General features: G+C 41.8%; 1 protein-coding gene across 5 annotated transcripts in view; it reads left to right on the top strand.

Moving 5' to 3' along the window:
- Window positions 1-12171: 12171 nt before the first annotated feature.
- Window positions 12172-24138, top strand: part of KIAA0319 (KIAA0319 ortholog) — a 67518-nt gene continuing 55551 nt past the window's right edge. For 4 of the 5 annotated variants that reach the window (XM_076330646.1, XM_076330643.1, XM_076330645.1 and 1 more), the window contains exon 1: window positions 12172-12376. The gene's annotated coding sequence lies outside the window, so the exon portion shown is untranslated. Of the gene's footprint in view, window positions 12377-12650; window positions 12699-24138 lie in introns of those variants that run through there. The other variant, XM_076330644.1, reaches the window with a different exon arrangement.

Below are 24138 nucleotides of genomic sequence, written 5' to 3'. Positions count from 1 at the left end.
TCTTGTTGTAAAAGCCCCTGTCTGTAGTTACCTCTCTATTCTTTGACTTAAAGCAGCTTTGTTTGTACCCTAAATCAGTGCTGATGACTTTTATTGCAATAAGCTTGATGACACCATGTATAATTGTCATTTATTCCAACACCTTCTTCTTTCCTTGCAATTACTTTCCAGGGTTCTCTCAGAGAATATCTGCCATCTGCATTCTTTCCTTTCCCCTGATTTAAAAAGAAATAAATAAATTTGTCAGATAACCCTCTCTGGGCTGCTTCCGAACATCCCAGGGTGAGCCTGGGGCAGTGAGCTAGCATGAATACACCTCCTTATTGCCCTTACACTTCCCATTTGGATAGCTGGCCACCATGAGGCAAAGGCACTTTTATGTGTATTAACCTTCAGGTGCAAGTTTAATTATCTCACTGCAGTAACCTTAGTCCCCCCTGTTTTGTCCCTGCCATGTTCTCCTACCAGGTTCATCAGTAAGGACTCCAGACCCATACAAAAGATGCAGCATGAGAATTTAAGGTGAAGAAAGAAAGGATCAAGCCTCCCACACAGAGTCTTGGATTTCCTCTCCTCCATGCCAGTTCCTTCTCAAAAGATGCTGTGTTGTTCCTAGATAAAAGTACCCTGTAAAAGCTAAGTTAAATGTCTTTTTTTAACGGGACTTCACTGACTTGCTTCCCACAGCAGTTCCCCGAGTACAGCTGAAGCCAGTTGCAGTTTTCTACTGCAACTGTAGAGAGCAGTCGAGACCAGACGGATCAGAGAATTTTCAGATTTCTTCTTTCAGACTGTCTTCCCCCATTTCTCAGGCAAAAGTCTTGATCTGAGCATCTTGCTCAAAACAGCCACAGGTACCATTTTTCATTATGAAAGTACTTTACATGATTTGACTACTCTTAGTCCTTCAGAAACTTGTTTCTTGAATGACATGGGAGAATAAATAGTTTATTTCAAAGCCAAATCAAGGCCAGATCAGAATTCAGTAATTCCCTGAACGACATCTAAAACAGATACTGACTAAAGAATATCCTCACAGTGCAAGGATATTTTATTCCTTCAGAGATATACGCCTGGGGAACATTTGCTACAGTATCTGTATGATGCTAATCTATATAGGGAGGTACAGGAATGTACACACATTTGGCACTGTGAACTGGCAACATAAGCTATTGCGCAGGAACGCACAAATGCTTTGCTATTAGTGGATACACATACCGAACAACAGAACTCGGTTACTTGATCTAAGTGTGATCAGAAAGGAAAAGGTTACAGAGAAGAGACATCTCATTTTTCTTTATCATGTTTTGTATGTAGCTTTTTGCTGCATGCTTTATAATGATAAGACATTACTAATTCCAAATGATTAATTCCAAGATAGTATCTCCAGATATTAAATATCAAGTATTTCCTATGTCATGTAGGTAGGTGAGATTATCCAATTACCCATAAACATTGTTTCGGTCTCCATGGTTACTCAGGTGATTCTGGCATTTTTCTTCCACACCATTGGTTGCCGAGGATACAAGTTGCTATAAAATACAGCAGCTACAAGTCAAGATTGCAGGGGTATAGTCCTTCTGCATGCGGCAGTTATATGTAATAAATCTTGCTTGACACAGCATTTGAATCCTGAAGGCATTCTCAATAGAATCCTTTGAGTTAACCAAGTTAATAAGTTTGCCATAAAAGGAGAGGATGCTCACCAAAGCTACCAAACATAAAATGTATATGGCATAACTACACCGCCTGAAATAAAGCACTTAAGTACCTTCTGGCAAAGATAGGAATATCCTGATCCTAACTATATTATTCTCAAATAGTATTACAACCCAGACCAACAGAAACTGAATCAGAGCCGAACGCTTTCTACATTTAAGGCCAATACTACCTTACCAACAGGGATAAGCTCCTGCACTGTACAATAGCTACTTATTAAAAAGAATTACAAATATTTGCAAATGTCTGTTGCACTATGTAAACTGACAAAATGAGACAAAACAGCCTATAAACACAAAAAGGGACAGAATAGGAAGTGCGCTTGGCTAGTTTACATTTTTCTGCCCACAAAATTGCAAAGACAATTTTATGCGGACATTCATATATCTAAGTATCTGAACTGCGAGCAGAACACACAGCTGAAATAATTGAACTGTATTCAGAAACTGAACCCTTAATGATCTACATCAGACTGCATGTAAAAAATAGATGCTGTTTGTAATTTTGCAGTTCATATATATTAAAAAATAAACCCCTGTATTTTCATTAGAACACAGTTCTCTAAGATCGAAGCTTTTCAGTTCTTTCAAATTGAAAGAATAGAAGAATAGTTATACTTTTCAGACGTGACCCCATAAAAACAAACAACTTCCTGAAAGCTAATCACTTTTTATTGTGTAAAAACTCAAAAATTGCTACAGTGTGTTATAGCACATTATATTGTCCTAGTAGCTATACTATTTACTCTTAAAAAGACAAAGCAAAATATAATTACAAAGCCCCGTCTGAATATTGTTGCTGTCCGAAATGACAGATCACATTTCTCAGCCATAATGAGACTCTGAATAAAAAAATACCTTTCCTATCATGAAAGAGAAGGTTTTCTTTTTTTATGGGTGTTCATTTTCTGCCTTAAGTTCTAGAAAACCTGAGTATCAAGAATCTAAAATAAAATCTTGTTTTTGTTCTGCCTTGTTATTTTTTGGAACTGTTCTTGACAATGTACATCTCTATTTCCTTTTATAAGACGCTATATTTAAATCCGATCATACAGAGACTTTTGTTTTTTAAACCATACAGGAAATTTTTAGTCATTTCTTCATATTATTAACAACATATTATTGAGAGTAACTTTTTTAATGCACAAAATGTATACAATAATTAAAAAAAAATAGAAATGGCTTTCATTTCTGAAACATACACTATCCTTCTAAAGTCGGATAAAGTTAATGGACTGTCTTACCATCTGCTTAGGAACATAATATGAGAATAATTTCCAGAGACCCAGAGTTTGCCTTTTAAACTATTATAGTGCAATTTTAAATGGTTGACCATTCTTACGCTAAGACATTACAGAATCTGTGAGGGGAGTCTGATTAGCTGCAGAACAAGAAAGGTTGTTTGGGTTTTTTTAATATAATTAGGTATTTCTTTTTCTTCTGTCAAATTGCTTACTTTCCTTTTTTTAAGCAGATTTTACTGACTTACCTCAAAGTTTGTGTTTTCAGTTTGTTAGTTGATTAAGAATGCTAGTAGCCAGCTGATTAAATAACTCCATGAAGGTATTTGCAAATTTATAATCATCATACTTTCTTTAGGACCAAATTCGACTGTAGTTGGGGAATGACTTCCTAAGCTACCAGTGTTGTAAACCTAAGGCATTAAAATTACATCTGGAATTCATAGAAAGTTACAAGCTTTATGTGAAAGCTAGTCCCCAAAACACCCTGAACCAGGCAGAAAAAATTCTAGTAACACTGTCAAAAGTGTTGATATAAAGTATAGAGCTAAATCTTTGCTATCTTTAGGCTTGTCCGGAAAATAAAAATAAAATCTGGATGTTTAGCTCCAACATTAGGAAGCTTTCAAGTCCAGGATTTTGATGTGACCCATTATTCAAGAGCTGGCTGAAACTACCTTTTTAGAAGAGTTGCACTCTACTTCTTGAAACATGCTTTTCTGCATCAGAAAATAGCTGCATAGACAATACTGTAGATCTAGGAACAGAGAAAATATACTGCAGAATTTCAGCAACACTGAAGAAAATTGTATAAAGCAAGAATATGCTGCACCATGCATGGTGTCGGTGTTTAGGAAATCAGACTTTTCTGATGCCTCTTCTGAGCCACTTCTTTGAAAATTCAACCTCCCTATGCTTTCTGTCAGCCACCAAGTTGTGGGACTTTGAAGTTTTAGAGCTTTGTATCTTCTTGCCAACAAATGGTATGGAAACTAAGAGCTAACACAGGTTCAGAAGGAACCTGGGTACTCATGGACTAGAAATACACAGAAATCATAGAATCATTTAGGTTGGAAAAGACCTTTAAGATCATCGAGTCCAACCATAAACCTAGCACTGCCAAGTCCACCACTTGGACTAAAGTCCACCACTAAACCATGGCCCTAAGCACCATGTTTACATGTCTTTTAAATACCTCCAGGGATGGGGACTCAACCACTTCCCTGGGCAGCCTGGTCCAGTGCTTGACAACCCTTAGGTGAAGAAATTTTTCCTCCTGTCCAATCTAAACCTCCCCTGGCACAACTTGAGGCCATTTCCTCTTGTCCTATCGCTTGTTACCTGGGAGAAGAGACCGACACCCACCTCGCTACAACCTCCTTTCAGGTAGTTGTAGAGAGCGATGAGGTCTCCCCTCAGCCTCCTCTTCTCCAGGTGTCCTGGTTTCACTAAACAACCCCAGTTCCCTCAGCTGCTCCTCATCAGACTTGTTCTCCAGACCCTTCACCAGCTTCGTTGCCCTTCTTTGAACACGCTCCAGCACCTCAATGTTCTTCTTGTAGTGAGGGGCCCAAAACTGAACACAGTATTCGAGATGCGGCCTCACCAGTGCCGAGTACAGGGGGACGGTCACTCCCCTAGTCCTGCTGGCCACACAGAATATTTCTGATACAATCAGCTCACAAACACTGAGCCAAATATGGCTAGATGCTGGGCAGATATTAAAGCTAGCATGTATATTTTTCCCTAGCCATCTACTTTTGGCAACAATATGGGACAGGGTACTGCACTAGATGAACTTTTGGTTTGGCTGCACTTATGTAAGAAATATTTGACATTTAATTTTAATAAGCAGCTCTCCAACATAAAAGAGGGTAAGAATGAGTGTTACATGAAAGATTCTGCTCAAGGTAAAATTACACTGTGAGATATAAAAACACTTGAAGCTCAGCCTGGCTAATTGCAAATAGCTTGGATTTTCTGTTCTGGGCCCTCCATCACTCCCTATAACTATAAGCAGTACAGTGATATGGTTATAAATTGGACCATGATGACACCATTTCTTTTTCAAAAACCTCTATCTGCTTTAATATCCCTATTCCAGTTGGCTATTCCTTTTTGGAAGGGTGGTCTTGCAGGGCCATTTCTGGTTGAGTATCTTTGCCAGCATAGACCGGAGGTCACGGAGCCAGCTGAGAAACCAGAAAGGCAGCAGGGCCAGTCATTTTACTCTAATTAAATGTGTGTAAACTATGGCAATGTGTTTAATTCCTCTGTTTCCACAGTTCCCTCAGTTGGGGTGGGGGGCTCATCGTGCTCAAGCAATAGGTTGCCCATGCCCTATGGCCATGGGGCTGCATGCCTCTGCTGCAGTAGGTCATAGCATGCTAAGTACAAATGTCAGATCACCAAGAACATTCAGACTGAGGAGAGGGTTAGTCAGTGTGAAGTAATCTTTGCACTTAGATCAGGAGCCCTGCTTACCTCCTGGCCTCAACAAGCTGCCCAGGTGTAAAGAAAAGCCACATCTAAACACAACTCTTCATTATTTTTGGCTTCTTGAAGGGCAACCATGATATGACAATTGCAATAATATTGCCATAATGTTTTAAAGGAACTATTCTCAACATGCCCAAAAAGCTTCTCAGCAGTAACACTTGGCTTAGAAACGTCAGTGTGAAGTCTCATGAAAGCTAATCCAGAAAACTCAGTGCTTGATTTATTCAGTTATGTTCCCAAATAACTAAAAGCTCATAAAATCCTAAGATACATACTGCTTTTTATGGAAACGCTCTCAAACATACCAGCAGGAGAAAGAGTACTTGGGGTGGGTTTTTTCATTTCATTTTTAAAAGGTTTTTTGTTTGCTTAGACTCTCAAGGAAATGATGATGATGATAGAGAAAAGCGGGGGTCAACCTTGCCCATGGTTTCCCACATTGCCATACTGTGTCTTTTATACTCCTTTGGCCTATGTGTGTTCTTACAAGGAATGAATCTGATGTTAAATTAAATTACTCCCCCCTATTTGAGTGACTGGGAACATTTCCATGTTAAATGGATTGGACTGAACCCTGTGGAAAGAACACTTTCTTGTAGCAATACTCAAGTCTAATCCCAACCCTTGCATAGAGATGAGAACTGGGACTGTGATTTAAATGATACCAGTGGTATGAAATTTGGGGGTCTAATACCAAATCATTAGTGCCACATGATGCAAAAAAAGACAGTCTAGTTAAGACTCACAGTGTCAGTTCATATTTACTGGCATTTTGAATGTTACTTCTGTACCACTTGACTTTAGACTGCAAGAGAGGTTATCTCTCTGTGTCAGTAACTTTGCCAGAACAAGTCTTCCCTGTCCTTCTGCAGCTGGCTGTGAGCAACAATACTGGCACAAGCCACTAAAGCCAGCACAAGCAAATAGCGCTCACACCTTTTGATTTGCTGCATGGTCTCTTCTTCCTCACCAAGAGTAAAGAAATGTCACGAGGTTTGTTTTCACCACTTACATCTCCTTCCCCTCCCTGGTAGTTGCAGCCAAAGGATTCATGAGGAAGGTGAAGACAGGAGACGGCAATTTAACATTCCCAAGGATCCTGGAGGAAGGGAAAGCACAATAAACTCATGCTTTGTCAAAGAAACACCAGTGTACATGGCCTCCTGCATTATGGCTACTTTTGTTTACGTGGGTGCACCTTCTGGACTATTTCAAAAGCTATGAAAAAGGCTAATGGCTGGTGGTTTTAATTTGGGGAGGAAAGAAGAGAAAAAAAGAGGGTTCACACCCATGTGTGACTTAGCACAATACCTCAACTGTGGATCCATCTCTAGCATTGACTGATTCCTTCTTTGATCAGCAATGTTTCTTAACCTTTGAAATAGTGAGCGGGGACGTAGTATTTTTATTAGGAACAAGCAAAGCCGTAACACTTTTGTAAGGGCCAATTCATTTTTCTAATTATAAAGATAGGCAAGAGGAAGGCTATATTCAGTGTAATTAGTGGTTAGTCATTCTTCCAGAATGAGGAAATCATGCATACAGCCTTTAAAACTCTTCTTGAACTACAGTAAAAGCAATCATATCTAAAAAAAATTAAGACATGAATGCTAAATGTTTTACTATTGAATGTTAACCAAGCACTACATCTTTAATTAAATACACTTTAAACCACTTAATACGTACCCAAATTGCTGACAATCAAGAGTCAGAGCCCTTACATCAATTTGCCTCTTAATTTGATCAGTCATGTAACAGGTAAAATATCTGCTGAAAATGGCAAGTAAAACTTGTAAGAAAACATCATAAATATTTAAAGAGAGAGAAACAGCAAAGTAAAACTAAGTAAAAGATTTCTTGGGCTACAACTTATAATTCGATTTCTTTTCTTGATTCAGTGATGTAATATTATGGCATCTATACAACCCAAACGACTTATACAAACAAGTGAATGTAAGAAAATGCAGTAATTCTCTCCTGTTGATAATCAATGACAACAATGCACCTTGACGAAATCCTGTACTATCGGAAGCATTGTTTTATTAATACTTTGATTCAGCTATCAAGAGAAGCAACTTCTTCTGGGGATTCAGGCAAAGTTTTAAACACTTCTACATCAAAATAGCTTGAAATTACTAAAAGAGAAGAGATATACATAGAACAAAATAAGGAAATGTTAAACATCTGTGGAGGTAAATAATAAATAGATGGATTAAAAAAAATGAAAAAATAAATAACAGGCAAAATCACAGTAATAGCAGAAAACCGTGTTATCATGATTAAAAATATATACCTAAATAATATTTATACTCTTAACTGTAGGGAGTAATCTGAAACCATAACTAATAAAAACTTAGTTTACAAAGAGGAGCTGCATGGAAGATTAAAGCTATAAATATCACACATCATATAAAGGTTTGGAAGTCAATTTGATATCCAAAATTACTAGATCAAAATACAAACATGATTACCTGTATTATGACAACACCTGAGAAACCATAACAATTGGTATAGTTGATGTACAAAGTAGAAGTCCTTGCCCTATAGATCTCAACAGAGAAATTAAAACAATGCAAAGAGTGGAAATAGCAAGGAAAGAAAAAAGATGAGGATAACTACACAGGAACAGATGGGCATATTTTGATGAGTAATTGGTGTAATGTTCAGCTGTATCAGCTCAATGTGATTGAAAAGCTCCACAAAGGTCACGTTATCACTTCTTCATATTTCGGTGTGTTTTTACCCAGCGGCGGGCAATCCAATACAAAATCCTACTGAAGACACATAGCACGTAGGTGCTGTCTTGAAACATCTAGTACAGGTAAACCCTAAGCAGGGGTTACAGAGTGACTCCACTTAACTTCATTAGGGTAAAAGTTTCCAGGTTTTGTGTACAAAAAAGACTAATTAATAAAGATTCATAAACAGCATCTTTTTATTTCTTGGAGACAAGGCATGTTGTGGAACATCAGCTCAGAAAAAACAGAATCCCAGCGACAGAGAAGCCATCAGTGCAACGCTGCCATTTCGGTAATGGCTGAGAAAACAGGAGGCTTAAACTGGAGATGCAGTAGGCGGGAATGTTGCTAAATTACAATTGAAATGAAAGTAATACTGTATCTGCAACAACCTACGGTAAAATCACTAGTGTATCATTATTTATGTATTCATGCATACATGACAAGAAATGGACCTACTAACAAAAGGAAATTTTGTAAAACTGCAGTTTTGATTAAGGAAAAGGGTAAAAGTATATGTCTGCCTCAATGAAAGATAACATACTTCAACAAAAGAAAGAAGGAAAGGATTATACCATGTCACTCTAACATTTTGCACTGTTACTAGATTTCCTGACACTGTCACTGGTGGGACAGAGAAGCTAATAAAAACCTACTCAGAAATAATTTGTCAAGGCAGAAGCTTTACCTGGACATGGCGACAGAAATAACATGTGAGTACAACTGACAATGCTGGACAAATATGGCTAAGAAGGGAAACTCACCTCATTGTGGCTTTCAAAAACTCTCACAATTACTGAGGAACGAGAAAAAAAATCTGTCTCGGATGCCTTGAAGGTGAATACTACCCTCTTTTTCAGTGTTGGCAGACACTTCCTTGAACTGAAACAGATCAAGTTTTTTTAGCTATTTAAGATGGGAGGTGGGGAAAGGGTATTTTCGGAAAAGCACAATACAATCTAACAAAGGTTAACTATTGGTAACCAAAGTAGCGTATCTCCCAGACCTCTTTCTTTTGGAATAAATGTCACATGGAAAACTTCAAAGCAGCTGGTTTAGCAAACCAGGCGAGAGCAGGAAGGAAAGCAGGGTGCAGGGTGACTGGCACGGCTGTGCCAGCACCCTGGGATGGGAGGAACCTTGCTCCATGCCACAGTAATGTCATGCCTCAAGGCAGGGCTTCCCCACCACAGCACCAAGCTGCTCCGAAGGGCCATTTGGCAGTGATGGGGGGTGCGTGTCAGAGGCAGACTCCAAAACACCCCTGGATGTCTGGCAGTGAGTTAGTTCTCCTGGGTGATGACAGCTTCACAAGGCTTTTGTCTGATCAAATGAATGCACTTACTGTGGGAAGTCAGGTGGAGGTAACCAGATCAACATTTACCTAGAAGGCTACATTTTGAAGTTTTAATGATTTTCAGATAGCATTACAGCACGCTGAGCCTATTATTTCATGAGGGTTAAGCCTATTAGTTCATCAATGATACGAAAGGTAAGAATTGGCTCAGCAAGAAAATATCATCTTAGCCTCAGCCATCTGCAGCAAACCTGCTTTCTCGGTCTGTTCCGCCATTTCATAGCGTTTCTGGAGTTTGCAGACTGTGAACAGGCACCAGGTGCTGCTGCTGGGTTTCTCGAATGGGAGCTGTTTGTTCTGATGCCTTTGCATTTGTGTAGGACTAGCTGTGTCCTGTTCATTCAACACAGAAGGCAATCTGTGTGCAAGAAAGTCAAGGGCACTCGATCAGCTGTTCCTGTGCAAAGAAAGCAAACAGAGGGACAGTTCCTGCTCTCATCCTTTTCTCCCTTTCAACTAAGATGGTGGAAGGTACCTCCTGACAGGACAGCCAGAGGACTTGTCTCCCTAAGCCTGTGCTGTGCTAAGGAGCCTTTTGCATACTTGCACAGATCATTCAAAAAGCACTAGCATTGAGTATGCAAGTGAACATTCTTTCCTGCAGAAGAAATAAAAAAAAATTTGTGCCGCTGTATCTGGTGCTTTTACAGTCAGTAAAATTAGGATCGCACAACCGTGCAAAGTATTGGAGAACAATCCCCTTCCCCCACTGGGTCAGTAAATCAACGCTCAGTGCTGCCAGGAAGGCTGCAAGGCATGAGAAATGGGGCTGCCTCACAAAGGAAAGATAGCCAGGTTTCCTCTCTCCACATACATTTCCTCTTCAAAGTCAAGTAGCCTTGGTCAACATTGGAAAAATATAGCGGTCTTCTCACTGATCCCTTTGTGTTGTTATTAGAATAATTCTTAGGAATTCACAAGATCCTTTTTACTCCAAATAAGCAGACTTGAGTCTCTATAAGCTGGCCGAAACAGCCAACACACGGAAATCACAGAAACTGAGGAATGAAAATTGGCATTAACAACATAGCAAAAAAAAAACCTTTCAAAAAATGTCAACAGCAGTTCCTTTAGGCTCCTTCATATATATTCACAAGCAATCCACTATTACAGTTCAGAGATTTAATTCCTTGCTTTACAGAGCAAGCACATGAGTTACGGGCTCCTCGTACCAAGAAAGATTTGAGTAGCTTCAGGAAATGTCATACAGGCTATTGTTAAAAAAAGTTGGTAAGGTGGGAATCAGAAGAGGAAGTAAAAAGAGGAGGTAAAAGCAGTTGTATGCTCAAGAGATTACATTTTTATATCTTTAGAGCACTTTTTTTTCCATCATCCTGTAGCACCTGCAAAATACCATTTACCCCGAGTCAAGCATTGGCAATTCATTAAAGACTAAGCAGAACTTGGGAATACACTAGCATCACTAGCAGGTGGAACAGAGAATTTGGGACCTTGACAGGCTGGTGCAAATCAGCATGAAACCTTTGCAATTAAAGTTTGAAATTCACAGCTCTTTGCATTTTATTTCACTTGAAAATGAAAGTGCTTGCTTAAAATGTTGCTAAGACAGACAAATTTAAACCACTTCTGTATAGCACATGGACTTTGGTGTTGAGTAGAAGAATGCCTCCTTCCAAATGGAAAAAGGCCAATTATTTTGGAGTGCAATTGTAAAAATCAAAGAAACAAACAAACCATTTCTGCATGCTCTGACTGCAAACATGCCAGAGTCCCTCAGCAGAAAATGTGAATGAGGCAAGAACTAGGATAGAGCAAAATCAAAGACAGAGAAATGAGTATTGAAAAGCTGTGCTGAATAAGCTATGGGTACTCTTACAGAGGCTTCAGAGATACTCGTCATTAGGATGCAGGGTTTTGCCAGCGGAGCAGCATCAGGTCCCTGGCCCAATGTTTTTCAGAAAACTGGGAAGTTAAGAATCAGAAGGAAGGCAGAAAGAGGACACGCAGACTGGGGGGCTTGCCCCTGCGCAGCTCACGCCAGACGTGTGCTAGCCTCCTGCTGCAGCCTCCGTGCAACCGGTCCCTGTGGAAAATCCCTACCAGGAGTGACAGCGTCACCAAAACATTGCACATGGACACAGAGCAGTCAAAAGTCATGCAGGTGGCAAAGGTCTGGAGACCTTCATGCAGCATGACGTAACAAAGGTGGCAAGATCCCACCTTCAAGGCCCTTTGACAGACCAACAGGGATACTGCGGTTGCCTTTTGAGCACCAGTACGCAAAACCGCGTAACACAGAGGGCTTGTCTACCTCCTCATGAAAGCTTGTTGGTCCAACATCTTAAGACCTTTGCTTAAGGTCTTAAGACCTGGGAGCCTCTTGTTGCTTTATCTCCAGCAGCAGCACCGAGGTCGAGTCTCTGGAAAAGTAAAACCCGCCCCGGGGTAATCCCGCGGAAGGTAACACGGTTCCACTGCAGCTGGACCCCGCTGCGGACGGCGGCTGCGGAGGGCGGCGGTGGAGGGCGGCGGCAGGCGGGACGGACAGCAGAGGTAGCGGCGCCGCCCGCCCCCTGCCGCGGCCGCCAAGGCGTTAACAACGGCCCCGCGCGGCGGGGGCGCCATTTCGAGCTCGCAGCCCTGCCGGGGGGCGGCGCCATTTCCTGCCCCCCTGCGTCCGGCCTCTCTCCCGCGCCCCCTCCTCAAGATGGAGGCGCGGCGTCTCCTCGCCTTGCCCTTGCTGCCGGCAGGAAGCCCCCAAGCTCCCTCTTAGGATGGAGTCGGACCAACCCCGTGTCCCCGCCTGGGGGCCGCTTCGCACCCCTTTTCTCCCTTCCCGGGGGTCGCTGCCGCTGCCTACAGGTATGGCTCCCTTCCGCTGCGGCGGGCTCGGCGGCCTCAGGGCTGGGGCGGCAACGGGCGGTGCGGGGGGGAGGGGGGGGTCTCTGGGCAGTGATCCTGCGCGGAACGCGGCGGCCGCCCCCAGGAGGTGTGCGGAGGGACGGCGCCTGCTCCTGAGTCAGCAGCGGCGAGGAGGCGAGCGGCACCTCGCCGCCCGGCCCGGCCCTGGCGAGCGCCCCCGACCCCCCAGCGCCACGCCGGCTTCTAGCCCCCGGCGCCGAGCGCCCGCGGGAGGAAGGGGGCCGTCGGGGCCCCACCGGCTCCTGCCCTCCGTCGCCGCCAGGTAGGCTCGCCGCCGCGGCCTGGGCGCGGCCACAGGTGCCGGCGCGGGTGGGGAAGGGGTGGAAAACGGAGTCGGCGCTACATCGCTCCCTGCTTGGGCGCCTGGTGACTAACTCCCCGAGCTGAGCGCTACGCAGCTGCTGGGAGGGGCTGGGGTCCGCGGGGAAGCGCAGCCCAGAGCCTCCCCGCAGGCGGGCGCGCTCCCGGTGTGAAGGGCTCTGAGGAGAGGAGTGCTCTGGCATGGCTGTGAGCGTCGTGCTGAAATGCTAACGGGACAGCGGTAGCGATGATCCGGTCTTCGGGGAGCTCTCCCTCTCTCCCCCGTCTGCGTGTGGCAAAACGTGTGTGTTTGCAACCTGTTAGGCCGGGAGCGTGGGGAGAAACAACAGTGGGCTGCGTTGGGGGAATGTGTATATGTTTTGGTATTTAATTTGCAGATAGATTTATTTATACACATATATAAAAACATATATTTATGTATGAAGGATCAAACAGTTTTGATGGGATGTTCCCTAAGTGTGCATGTGCATTTAGGTATATCTGATCTGAGCTCAGAAATCATAGCTTTATGTTGTCCTCCGTGTGTGTGTATAGATATATCTTTGGATATTTATATATCCAAAGAATGTAAGAATATTACTCTTGCCAAATTGCTCTCCTGTCTTCTGTCAAAGTGTGTGTTTGTTACAGCCTAAACATGTATTTATGTGTGACTGGTGAGCATCTTGCTAATGTGTAGTATGTGAAACGCTTTGTCAGATTGCATTCTGAGCAGTAGAGCAGAGCTTAAACAGAAGAAAATACTATATGTGATTTTTACATCACTGCACTTTTGGGCGCTATCTACATTGTGATTGCTATACAAAAACAGAAGACAGTTCCGTAATTCCCCTGCCCCCCTTAAGGAGCATATCACAGATAACCTATGAATAGCCAGATAGTTGAGGGAACAAAATGAAGCACAAACTGTTTTGCTCTCTGTTCCTCCCTATCTGTTTGTGCTGTAGGAGCACTCTCATGTTCCTCATACTGACTGTATGACAAGATAGTGGAGTTGATATAGGATATACTGGCTTTTAAACTCTTTGGGGTAGGTTCTGTATCTGCCTTTGCCTTTACAATATCTTGTAGTAGGAGACTGATCCTCAACCATGCAACTCTAATAAATGTTTGTTTTGTTTAATTGTCCACTCCTTGTGTTTGGCAAGGTTGACTGTTGCAGTTGATATTTCACAACTAGGCATTGTCTTGAGCCAAATCTGAATCATTAAAAACCTGGCACAATACGAAGTTATTAGGTGATACTGTCCATACTCATTTTGGTAGCTTAGATGATGGTGGTTGAGCTGCTCAGCATGTTACACATCAAATTGTGTGTCTGAGTGGTGCAGGTAAGGTGAGAGTATATGTGTGCAAGCTTCACGGGCTGATGCTTTTCCCTAAAGCACAAGGCAATGGAAAACACAGTGTAGCCTGGATTTTACATTATTGAAGCTAATTGGAGTTATGGTTGTGGTCTGTGGAGGAGGCTGTGCTCTGGGGATGCTTGCCTAGTTTAGTCTTTCCCTATCTTTTCCTTCAGGGAGTACTGTGATGGAGGGCTGGAGGCGCACTTCTGAAAACTTCAGGTTTCACAGAAAGCACATGCAAATACCAATCTGTTACATCTTCACTAGTTGCCTATCAGTGAGCTGCAATTCTGTCAATTCTAGTGAGCTGCATGGAGTGAAGATGTCTTGGTGATCTGGAGATGCTGTAGTTTAGTTCAGCTTTCCATACAGCTGACCGCTCACCATGTTGGTTTTGGATGCTGTGTGAGCAGGCTGCTAACTTCAGTGGTGTGGAGATGGGGGAGTTTCCATGGACAGGTTTCTGAACCTGCTAGTGAAATCTCCATCAGGAATGCTTTAAAAACAGTTGATTCCCTCTCTTTCCCACATGCACAGATGTGGTATCTGTTTCAGGTGGAGTCCTTCAGACCCTTCCAGCTGTACCTTCTGTGACGTTGAATAAAGTAGGCTTGCTGTGGGCTTCTTCACATATTGATTGTATGGACTTAGATCTTTCCTTTAAGAAAGCATGTGGTGACGCTTTATGTTTGCTAGTTTTGATAGGGGTACTAAATGTATACATCCTTAGTATGAAATTGGTGATTAAAGGTGGAGTTGTGATCAAGTGCTGTATATCCAGCAGTCTCCAATTTCAATGCTGTAGAGGAAGCACAGAATCGCTGTACCCATGGGGAGAAATCCTTCCTACTGACAGGCAGTTAGCTTTCAATTTCTGTCACAAAGTGTCTTTCTGTACAAATTTATAGTCAAATTTAACTGCAGATATAGTTGCTTTTCCATTTAAGTACCTTATCTCTTTCTGAATGGTGCCAGGGTATGACTGTTGAGTATTTTTCAGGATGATGTGACTTTGTACTGAGCAGACAGGAATTCAGTCAATTCAGTTGGAGGCAATATGAATGTGGTTAGCCTGATGCCAATTTTCAGCTAGTTAACCTTGATGAAGGTGCAGTTTAGTGGTTGTTTCCTGTCCTAATGCTTTTTCCTTGATAAATCTGTCCTCTGTACAGTTTATTAACTCTTTTGCATGTTACAAGGAGTTCCACTGTTTAAATATAGATGGATTTTAAAGAAATAAAATGTGCTCAGTCATCTGAGGTGGGGCTCCAGAGGTTTGCATCTTATGGGAGTGTGTGTGCACACATGTGCTTTATCTGTTCATAACAAGCAAGTAGTTTTCTGAACAGCAGAGTTAATGAAGATTTCTGTGAATTTGTGTCTTGAAGTCAAACAAGGATTTTTCCATTGCCTTTGCATGTGCCTCTCTTTTTTCCACGTAGTCCCCTCTTTCCACACACTGCACTGATGGTGTGACACATGGGCTACCATTTTCAATTATGGAAATTGCATGATGTGTTTTTTGGGGGTGGGCCTGTAGAAGTTCAAATTGCAGTTTTGCCTTCTCCGGCTTGGCTGTTTTTACAGAAGTGATAGGAACTTAATTAATTGCTGGTAATCTGTTCTTCTCTGGTTGAAATCAGTCAATGGCTTAAAGGGTGCTGTAAATAAAAATAAAAAGGGATCTATTTACGCAGCAGTCAAGTAAGCTTTTTCTCTGCAGGAGACCAGACTAACAGTGGACATAAAACTTGGCATGGTCATGTGGGTGAAAAGACTTCCCCGCCATCCCCCCTTTCTTAGCCAAGAAAATTTACTTACTTCTCTGCTCTTATATCAACACACAAGATTTCAAGTCTAGAAATAGATGTACAGCATCCAACTGCATTAAGAGTCTTTTCTTGAAGGTGATAAAATAGCAAGGCACAAATGGAGAGAGTGTTTATGTACTTCATCTGCAAGATTTTGGCTTTTCTGGCTATCCACTGTTGTACCCATCCCACCTTATGCAAACTTTCTTCCTGCAGTGCATGTGATTGTATCTCAGGCAGTGGCTGGCTGTTCAATACTCTAATCTTAAAAATGGTCAATTAGGTTTGTTGACATTAGTACTCACATTGCTTGAGCCAGTCTCTGCCAATCAATCTGTGAACAGCCCTTGAAGGCTATCATAAATTAGGTGCACTTATGTAACTTTTAAGTCTGGTTTTATAACACCATAGTCTTTCAATACAAAAATATTACCTAAAATCCTAGCACATCCATTTGACTTCAAGTGTCAGACTTTTGTTCCTTCTACTGTATGGTGTATTGCTAATTAATGAAGGTAATGCCAATCACCTGAAAGCTATAAAACAGAAAGTTTGCTTTTCATTTTAAGTGAAGTGGGTTCCAGAGAACTTCTGCAGTAAAACTTAAATTTTAATGTAGTAGTTTTGCATTGCCTTCCTCCACAATGTTTGCTTCGAGTACTATTACTGCTATAATGTCAAAGTAAAATCTAGTAGTTGATTTAATTGCAACAATTCAAATTGCACTGGACTATAAATAACATAAAAGCTTTCGCTACCCTTTCCGTAGCTGGTATTGCTTTGGCTGAAGTTGTGAACTGTTGTTGTTTCAAGACAACCTCATGTTTTATCTGGCAGTTATCCTTTATGTTTTGGAGATAGCGAGTGTCTGCAGTTTCCTTTGAACTGTGGACATCTCTGTGTTCAGCACTTCTGAGATCAGTGTCCAGGGTTCCTACATAGTATATTTACAAATTTGGGTGTTCCAGATCTGCAAATATTAACTTTGATGCTTAGGTAGAGATCAAGTTACAAGAAAAGTTGATTTTTTTTTTTTTAATTAGATATTAAATAGCAGTATTAACAATTGCAAGGGTTCAAGTATCATAAATGAGATCTCCTAAATCCTGACACTGACTTAAATGGGGTCATGACTCTGTCCCATGAAGTTTTTCCTTTTTTTTTTTTTTTAAAAAAAAAGCCAGTATTTAAAGTCTTGACAATCTGTGAAAGACTCCGAATCTCGTGGGTTCAAATTGTAGGCCTTTCTCTGCAGCAATGAGAGAGAGAATTTTTATTTTCTACTGAAGGTTGAGACTTTTTCAAGAATTATTGTAGTTCAGGAAATGGCACTTAACGAAAAATTGTCAAAATTGTAAGAACTACAGTACAACAATGATGATTTGACTCAATTAATAGTTCCTTTTTATTTTTGAGGGCTTATAGTCTAAGTGGGGGAAAAAAAAATACTCCATTTCAACCCAGTGCTATGGCAAGGCTTTTGTTGTAGTTTTAGTATAGTCATTTTTGACCTTGAACAAGTGCAAAATAAATAAATTCTTGTGTTCTGTGCACTTATGTGATCCAGCTTAAATTATCTATGTGAGTATCTTTCTTCTAGTTCTCCTTATAATTTACTCAAGTTTCTCCAGAAGCATCAGCCCTCACCTGCAAATTGTATCTCTGCCGCAAAAGGATGTCTTGGTATCTAGTTGGAGTCCTCTGTGCAGTGCAGCTTGCTGTATTTATTGCTTTATATCATAATGACACTTGAACTAGGAAGTGGATTGAGACCACACAATTTTGTCACGCAAGCCTTCAGTCGGCTGTCGGACAGTAACAACTTCAAGCTCTGCAAGCTTGAAAAAGTTTTGTACCACCTTTTCTGCATGTGTATGTCTCCTTCTTCCAGGCAGTCTGCTAAATCTCTTTTTTCCGTCCAAAGCTCAAAACTGATGTTATGTATACCCATTGGATAGTTTTCTTCTATAGTCTGTTTTCCTGTTGTAAAAATAGTCAAATACTGGAAGAAGATAGGTAGAGAAATTCTGAAATACCCTTCATGGGAGGCTTATGACAGAAAAGTCCAAAGGAGGATGTAAGGATACTTTGTCTTGTCTCTGGGCCATGGAAGGGACAAGATACTTGTCTCACTTCATTTTCACTGCAGAGTACATATTTGATGATAACAAACAGAACTGATAAATTGGGCCATGTTCTTGTGAAAACAGAAAACGTATGTAAACCAGGCTATGTTGTTTTAGAGGAATTGTCCAATAGTTTGCCTCTCTTCTGAGGGGAGATATATCTATGTCCCTGGCAGTGGGGAGTGCAGGGCTCTCAGATGTCTAACGATCTCACTCTGCACTACTCTTACTGAGGTTAGCTTTTGATTAGTGGGTGCCCCCTCCCTGCTGGTCTGGCTGACCTCAGCTATGGTCTGAATACTATGCTGGTCTGTATTGCAAATTAAGTAGTAACAATCCTGAATTATTCTGACCTTTTTCCACTTATTATTTTATGCCATAATATGATGTAAATCCTGATGGTAATAATAGTGTTTTAATTTCTTAGCAGAGCAGTTCCACCATTCATTGGTGTTTTTTAAGTATTTTTTTTCTTCCCTGTAAATAATTTTTGACACCATATACCCCTGCTAAGCATCTCACCTTTAGGATTTCCACTGTTGTTTGCTCTCTCCACAGCAGTTGTAATAAAGGCTACTTAAATCTTGTAGAATAAAATTACTCCTTACATGAAGCATTGCTGTTTTGTTTTTATTTGTCCAGTTGGTGTCACTTAGCAATTGACAGCCGTGGGTGCCAGTGGAACTAGTGGAGCATGTAGTCCATCCAGTATAACATGGCAGGGTATTTTCAGCTATTCAGTTTGTTGTTTTATCACCACTAACTTGCTGTTTGTGCCCTGAACTTGACCGAGGGAATTGCATTAAGTCCCAACTCTAAATCCAATCTAATGTCAGCCTTCAACAAGACCTGTGGGAGCCCCTCTGAATAAAGCAGAGACACGTTTGCAATTATAGCTATATCCTGTAGCTGCAATAACTTTCCATCAGTAGTCATGGTTTTGTTTTCAAGTATAGGTACCTATTGTTAAAAAATTGTGTGAGAGGAAGGTGACTTTGCACAGGTCATAAGCATTGATGACTCTGTAATATTTTCCACGTCTGCTGAAGGCCTTGAAAATTATCCCCTTAATTTAGATGCCTACCCTGTGGCTGTTTTGATGCTGTGTGTTCATACAGTACCAGTTAATGTTAGAACTCCTAGTGCCTGCACGTGTCCCGAGTTTTTCTCTGTGTTATTAGGGACAGAATGCTACTGTCATGAAGTTCTATTTTTCTTTCTTGTGCAGTATTAATACAGTGTTAATGCTCAGCTATTAACTAACTGTCTCGGGTATTAATGCAGGTACAATAGCTGATGAAATAAGTAATTTGAATTCTTCATGAGGGGTGGATTTCCTGAAGGATTGTCTTGTATTATGTTTTATAGAAATGTTGATGTATATGTGTGTGTATATATGTATGTATATAGACGCTTTCATTAAGTGTAGGATCACCAAATCGGAAATGTGTTCATTTACTCAGTCATCCTGCTTTTTATAAGAGATGCTGTCAGTTAAAAAACAGGGGGTTTCCTTTAGCTGTGGCTTGAGTTTCAGATGCTGTTTCAGTATTTCTCTTGGCATGTTGCCTAGCTGTGCTAATGACCAGAAGGGCAAGGAGGTGATAAGCCCCTGCTTGCCTTTCCCACCAAAGCTAGTGTGGCTGGGCCCAGTATTCAGGGCCCTCGCTCTCCTGGAGGTTTCCGCTGCCTGGCACTGCTCCCTGGCTGCTTTCATGACACCACTTGTTCCTGTCTCTGATTTTGTTAGCGTGAATGGATTCTGCTACACCTTTTGTAGGGTGCCAGCATGCTGCCTTATGCTGTATTTGCTGTTCTGCAGCTCTAGGATTTGAATGTGTTCCCAGATACAGGTAATTCAGTCCATACATGTTCTTACTGTTATAGCGCTGGCCTAATTATGTGTAGGAGATGGCAATATAGTTCTGGTTGGCTGACCCCTTTGTCTCTCTAAGGGAGAAAATTACTTAAGTCTGCATTAAAGTCCAGGTGAACCAAAATGCAGAGTGAGATTTGGGGTGGAGGAGAGGGGGGACAATACAGGCAATTCCTTTTCCTTGGAAAGCTGTTGTACTTCATGTGTTATCTACCAAAAGATGTTGTGGTCCTGATCAGCAACTGCATGTGTTTAAAAGATCGTAAAGTTGGAATGCTTGTATTGAGGTACCAGTTCAGAATTCCCCCTTCTTCTGTTGGCTAGAGCACCACCAAAAGCTGCCAGCTGGAACAGAAAAACATGACTTTCAAAGTAAGGCAATGTATTTATAATACATAGATATTTTTACCATACCTGCCTATACACTTCTCAAGGCTGCCATCCCTTATCTGGCTAAGAGTGTGAGTCAGACTTGAACTGTTAAGAGCCAAGAAATTCCAAAGTCATTACCAGCAATGCTGTCTGCTTGTATTGTTACAAAAATAACAGGCTTTGTGATATCAGTGAAGGATAGAGATTCAGCTAGAAAATTAATCTTATGGCCTTAGTTGTTTTTAACTGCTGGAATCTCATGGCTGGCCACCTTCTTAAATTTTAATGTCTCTTGTGATTGTGTGATGAAACTTACGCTTGTGGGGAACAGTACAGTATCATGGGGGAGATAAGAGGAGCATTGCATGCATACACTGCAGCAGTGTTTACTGTCTTAACTGTTTAAGAAAGCATGCAGTTTCTGGTAGTTTTGTTCTCATCTGTGGATCAGAAGCTATGCATTGAATTGTGATCGCGTGTGCTTTGTGTCGGAGCTTGATCCTAATATCAGGAGATGCAAGCTAGTTTTGCAGTGAAAGCAAGCTCTTTTATCATGTGGAAATTAAACATCAATAGATGTGTAGCCACAAAGAAGCACGGGAGGACGCAGTGCTGCTTTTGTGCATTCACTGTATCCTCAAATGGTGTGTCATGTAAGGATTCAATGAAGATTGTGCATGCAGTCCAAAGTCTGACATTTTGTAGCTTTGGTAACTCATATTTTCTTAATATAAATTAAGAAAAAAAACAACCCACAACTGTTTGCTACAAGTACTTGTGTTTCTGAACTCAAAACAAATAATGCTGCAAAAATCTGGATCATTTGCACGGTCTCTCAGTGTTTTTTCTTAGTGTTGCTAGAAGTAATCATGTGGACTCCTCAGTCAGCTCTTCTGTAGGATATAGAAGTTGCTACTTGTCTCCTTTTAGGTGGCAGTGAGATAGTAAAGTTGGCCTTGCAGAGGAAGAAGGCCTATAAAATAAACAAAACTATTTTTCTGCCTTCTGATCAGGATTAATTCTGACCTCGTGATGTTCTGATACCGAGCCTGACGCATTTTTCCTTAGGCTAAAGGACTGAAAGTCTCTCTTAGGCATCTGGTCCATTTGGCTGCTTCTGGGAATGAGTGAAGGCTACAGCAAACGTACAATATATCAGAAATCTTGAGTTTCAGTAATAAGCTCTTCAGAAAATCACAGTTTTTGGTGGCTAACAACTTTTCCAAATCTAGACAGATTTCCATAGAAACAGGAAAAAGGCTGTGTGTGAAATTATGGTCTTACCATAATATCTTTCCTCCCCCTCAGTTTGCTGAGGCATTTGGGGTGTATGTGTTAATAAGTTGGAAATACTTATTAGGTTGTCCATCCTATCTATGTTCCTCTGTTCTCATTTTCAAAAGCAACAGAAACATTTCAAAAACTGTTGAAAGGTGAAGTTTATAAAAAATGTATGCTTTGTATAGCTCTCTGGTTTAATTTGAATGTTCTGAAGTAAAACACTAAATAAAAATAATCACTTTGAGTAATGTGTTAGAATAAATGTGCAGATGATCAGCATAGGCAGCTGTATGCTAGTGGATTCAGCTGGAAAGGCTTAAGAAATCTGTTTTCAACTGGAGATCACTGCCTGTATAGCTGAGAGCCAGGATAGATTCACCAAGGGAATGTCATGCTTGACCAACCTCTTAGTCATTTCATTATAGAAGTCTGGCTTGGTAGGTGAGGGGAGAACAGTGGATATTGCCTACTTTGACTTCACTAAGGCTTTTGACACTGTCTCCCATAACATCCTTGTAGAGGAGCTGTTGAAGTATGGGCTGGATAAGCGGACAGCGAGGTTGATTGAAAACTGGCTGAATGGCTGTGCCCAGAGTGTGATGGTCAGTGGCACAAAGTCTAGTTGGAGGCCAGTAACTAGAGGTGTACCCCACGGGTCAGTACTGGGTCCAGTCCTATTTAACATCTTTATTAATGATCTGGATGATGGGGCAGAGTGTACCCTCAGCAGGTTTGCTGATGACACAAAACTGGGAGAAGTGGCGGATAGGCCAGAGGGTCATGCTGCTATCCAGAGGGACCTGAACAGGCTGGAGCAATGGGCTGACGGGAACCTCATGAAGTTCAGTAAGTGGAAGTGCCCATGGGGAAGAACAACTCCATGGGGACCACCCAGCTGTAAAGCAGATTGGTAGAAAAGGACCTAGAGGTCCTGGTGGACACCAAGTTGACCATGAGCCAGCAGTGTGCCCTTGCCGCAAAGAAGACTAATGGTATCCTGGACTGCATAAGGAGGAGCACTGCTAGCAGGCTGAGGGAGGTGATCCTTCCCCTCTACTCAGCACTGGTGAGGCCACACCTTGGGTACTGTGTCCAGTTCTGGGCTCCCCAGTACAGGACAGATACGGAGCTACAGGAGAGAGTCCACTGAAGATGATTAAGGGGCTAGAGCATCTCTCCTACGAGGAAAGGCTGTGAGAGTTGGGGCTGTTCAGCCTGGAGAAGGCTTAGAGGGAATTCTTCTGTGTTCACAGATACCTGGAGGGAGGGTGTAAAGAAGGTTGAGCCAGATGGTGCGCAGTGACAGGCCAGGAGGCAACAGGCACAAACTGAAACACAGGAGGTGCCATCTGAACATCAGGCAACACTTTCTTACTGTGAGGGTGACCAAGTACTGGCACAGGTTGCCCAGGGAGGTTGTAGAGTCTCCATCCTTGGAGATGCTCAGATATGTCTGGACATGGTCCTTGGCAGCCTGCTCCAGGTTACCCTGCTTGAGCAGGGGGGGTAGACAAGGTGACCTTCAGAAGTCCCTTCCAACCTCAGCTATTCTGTGGATTGATTGTGTGAGTCTGCATTATTTCAGTGCAAAATGAAACTGTTTCATTTGCATCACCTTTACAGTGAAATAAAAAGACATTCCATGTTGTCAGACCTTCAGGACTGACTTGAACACTCTTCCCCTCCTATGCTTAAGTGCTCATTTCTGTTCGGTTGCTGATGATACTGTACCCTGGGCTGCCCAGGGCTCAGCCATTTCAGTGGCTGCATTCTAGGCAGGACATTTGGAATGACTTGGCTTAAAAACAGTAAGAACTTTGGGGCTTTTTGTCTGTTACAAAAACAGACAACTTTATAGTTGATGGAAGGACAGAAGAGCAATTGGGGAATGCAAGACAGTAAAAAATGGCCCAGTTGCTGAAGAGTTTGTATCATAGAAGTAGTACCTGGAAACATCCTGACAACCTGTTGCACTTTCTAAGGTAAAGCCTTACTAAATTAGTCCTGTTCACTATAGAGGAGCACAGCTATGTGTATTCTGTCAGGAATTGCTTCCTGAGAGAACATCTAACTGCAGATACCAAAATAGGGTCATACTAGAAGCAGTGTAGTGGTGTTGTGTGATGTGTTTTGGGTTTTCTTGGTGGCAGTTATTTCTTGTGATCAGATAATTTTTCTAATTTTGCAGTCTATAAATAAACTGGGAGACCAGCTTGATCTTCAGTGTTCTGGCCACTTTGCAGCTGCCTTAGGAAGGGGACTTTTCATAGAATCATAAAATGGTTTGGGTTGGAAGGGACCTTAAAGATCATCTACTTCCAAACCCCCTGCCATGGGCAGGGACACCTTCCGCTAGACCAGGTTGCTCAAAGTCCCATCCAACCTGGCTGTGAACACTTCCAGGGATGGGGCATCCACAGCTTCTCTGGGAAACCTGTTCCAGTGCCTCACCACCCTCATAGTGAAGAATTTCTACCTTATATCTAATATAAATCTACCCTCTTTCAGTTTAAAGCCATTACCCCTTGTCCTATCACTACATGCCCTTGTAAAAAGTCCCTCTCCA

This window comes from Aptenodytes patagonicus, chromosome 2 (assembly GCF_965638725.1).
Source record: "Aptenodytes patagonicus chromosome 2, bAptPat1.pri.cur, whole genome shotgun sequence".
Classification (NCBI taxonomy): Eukaryota; Metazoa; Chordata; class Aves; order Sphenisciformes; family Spheniscidae; genus Aptenodytes; species Aptenodytes patagonicus.
The sequence above is the reverse complement of the archived record's forward strand: the minus strand, read 5'-3'. Positions and strand labels throughout refer to the sequence as shown.